The sequence below is a fragment of the Polyodon spathula genome, chromosome 7 (genome assembly GCF_017654505.1).
Source record: "Polyodon spathula isolate WHYD16114869_AA chromosome 7, ASM1765450v1, whole genome shotgun sequence".
Taxonomy (NCBI): Eukaryota; Metazoa; Chordata; class Actinopteri; order Acipenseriformes; family Polyodontidae; genus Polyodon; species Polyodon spathula.
This window is the reverse complement of record NC_054540.1, coordinates 56,290,246-56,293,910: the sequence shown is the minus strand read 5'-3', so window position 1 is coordinate 56,293,910 and position 3,665 is coordinate 56,290,246.

The following is a 3,665-nucleotide window of genomic DNA, read 5'->3' as shown; positions in this document are numbered from 1 at the left end:
TTGCTTCGGATACATTGTGCTGTATTCTCCACCCATGCCTGTACTGCCTCTTCTGACACTGTTTTTCATTTCCAGAAAAGACATTCCCTCGCTGGGTTTTCAAAGCATCTTTAAAGCGAATATAAAGAGGGTGGGGAGGAGGAATGGAAAATATCCGCGGCTGCAGCACTATAGCATATGCTTCAGCTAAACTCAATAGTTAAATGGCTATTTAAAAAGTCGGCTTCTTTTCAAGACATGCTTGGAATTAGCTTTATTTTTTCAATACCACCTGCAATCAATTTACCTCCAAATTAGCAGTTCCAATCATGTGATGCAATAAATCTAATACAGATGTGGATTTTGTTTTTATTGGTTACAAAAAAATGGAGAGTACCAGCTATGGAAAAATGACCTCCCCACAGACTCAGACAGGGCTGGCATGAGGTCTCTTTGTTTGGGCAGCCTGTGCCTGGCCTCACCACAGACTCACACAAGGTTACCATGAGGTCTCTGTGCTTGGACAGCCTGTGCCTGGACTCACCACAGACTCCCACAGGGCTGGCATGACTGGCACAGACTCACACAGGGCTGTGTTTGGGCAGCCTGTGCCTGGCCTCACCATAGACACACAGGGCTGGCATGAAGTTTCTGTGCTTGGGCATATCCACACAGGCTCTGGCATATCTAGCCATATCATATTCTAGAGTCCTGAATTCTAGAACAGCACAAGACATGGTGGAACACAATGATGCAATTAACAATAAGTTCCTAGGAGCACTGGTAAAGTATAACCTTAAAGTATTTGACCCAGCACAGAAACTACAAGTCTAGCACTTTCATGCACTTACAAAAGGTTTAATCAAAACAAAAGCCTAACTCCATCGAGGAGCGCTAACTAAACTTTTTCAAAACTAAACTAACAGGACACACATTTTTTCCTCTCCATTTCCCTACACTATATATATTATATATACACACACATACAGTGGCTCTCAAAAGTATTCACAAGTATTGTGTTACAACATGGAACATGCCACTGATCTACACAAAAAAAGTCTATATGTCAAAGTGAAAAATAAAATCTACAAATTGTTCTCAATTAATTACAAATATAAAACAGAAAATAATTGATTACATAAGTATTCACCCCCTTTGCTATGACACACCTAAATAAGCTCTGGTACAACAATTGTCTTTAGAAGTTACATAATTAGTTGAATGGAGTCCACCTGTGTGCAATTAAGATGTTTCACATGATTTCAGGTTAAATACACCTGTCTCTGCAGTTGGTTAGTACATTTCCTAACAAAAACTACATCATGAAGATGAAGGAACATTCAAAGCAAATCCAGAATAAGGTTCTTCAAAAGCACCAATCAGGGTTAAGATATAAGAACATTTCCAAGGCACTGAATATCCCCCGAGCACAGTAAAGTCTGTGATTAAGAAATGGAGAGAATATGGCACAACTGTGAATCCGTCTAGAACAGGCCGTCCTCAAAAACTGAGTATCCGGGCGAGAAGGGCACTAGTTAGGGAGGCCACCAAGAGGCCTATGGCAACTCTAAAGGAGTTACAGTCTTCCACGGCTGAGCTGGGAGACACTGTGCATACAGCAACAGTAGCCCGGGTGCTTCACAAATCTGGCCTTTATGGGAGAGCGACAAAAAGAAAGCCATTGTTGAAAAAAACTCACATCACATCTCGGCTAGAATTTGCCAGAAGGCATGTGGGAGACTCTGAGACCAAGTGGAAGAAGATTCTATGGTCTGATGAGACCAAAATAGAGCTTTTTGGCCTCAACGCTAAGCGTTATGTTTGGCGCAAGCCTAACATCGCACATCATCCTGAGAACACCATCCCTACCATGAACCATGGTGGTGGCAGCATCATGCTATGGGGATGCTTCTCTGTGTCAGAGCCTGGAAAGCTTGTGAAGACACAGGGCAAAATGGATGCAGCAAAGTACAGTGAAATCCTGGAGTAAAACCTGCTGAAATCTGCAAGAGATCTGGGACTTGGGAAAAGATTAATTTTCCAGCAGGACAATGACCCCAAACATACAGCGAAAGCCACACTGGAGTGGCTTAAAAACAAAAAGGTCAATGTCATGGAGTGGCCCAGTCAAAGCCTGGACCTCAATTCAATTGAGAATATGTGGAAAGAGTTGAAAATTGCTGTTCACCAAAGGTCCCCATCCAACTTGACAGAGCTTGAGCAATTTTGCAAAGAAGAATGGGCAAACATTGTAGTGTCCAGATGTGCAAAGCTGGTAGAAGCTTATCCAAATAGAATCATGGCTGTAATTGGTGCCTCTGCCAAATATTGACTCAAGGGGATGAATGCTTATGCAATCAATTATTTTCTGTTTTGTATTTGTAATTAATTTAGAACAATTTGTAGATTTTATTTTTCACTTTGACATTATAGACTTTTTTTGTGTTGATCAGTGGCAAACACTCTTAATTAAATCAATTTTGATTCCATGTTGTAACATAATGAAATGTGAGAAAAGTCCAAGGGGGGTGAATACTTTTGAGAGCCATTGTATAACCATATTAGATTTCAAGCCCTATAGCTCACGTGCCAATGCAGCAGTGACATTAAACTACAGTAGGTTCAAAGCATTCAAACTGCCGTCGAACTGTTCCCATTGTACTAGTTTGCTGCTGGACTTTCACACCAGTTTAACTGCACATGTTCTCAATACAGGAAGACTCACAAGGTGAGAAGTAACTTGGAGCTGGGGAGCAGAGGAGGGGAAAGGGGCTCTGGCTGTGCTACAAGCCCACAGAGATTTGCTATACAAGGGTTTGGAACTCCTTGCACTGCCAGGCTGAACGAGAGCAGACAGCAACTCAGTAACAGCATTTAATAGTTTCTTGGCTGTCATCTGTTCTAGTGAGGGGGGAAAATAAACAATCAATTCTGTTAAAAAAAGAAACAGAATTGTTAGAAAACAATGATAGATTGTATGTTGGCCAGAGTGATTAAGCAGAAACTGCACGCAGCATGCCCTGGTGTTTATATTGGCTTACTGACCTTGGTTTAACTGTAGCGGAGTCTCCAGTGGTTCAATGGAAACCACTAACCAGAACAGCTAACTGCATCATTTGGCTCACAGGAACATGATTCTCTGAATTGAATTGTTTCTATTTGTGTGCGCTAATGTGTTTCTGATGCACCTCAGGATGCTAATTTCCAGATCAAGAACAGTAAGTGTGGAGCCAGGGCTGGGATTCCCTGTCTGTCTGTGTCTGTCTGTCTCTCTCTCTCACACACACACACACACCGATTCCCTGCTAATAAATACACTTCCACACACTGTCACCTAGAGGACAGGCCAGCTGCCAAGGGAAGGTAATTTTGGCTCTCCACACTCTCCTGCCAGCTGCAGCATGTTCTGTGTCAATTAGAGTTAACTGTAGGAACCACCAGCCCATGGTAGTGTGGCTGTCCAGCGTTCAGTGTCTAGTGCTGCTGGATGCAATGCAACATGAGGGTGAAGTGTTTTATAAACTGGGACAATGACACTGAACTGCACAGCGGAAGGCAATTTCAGAGACAAGAACAACAGAAGGCATGCTTGCAGTGCAATAGCAATGCTGCAGACTGTACTGTGCAATTATTTCAAGTTCTTTCTTTGCAGTTTGGCTCAGAGGTTTTCTTACACAGGCACACAT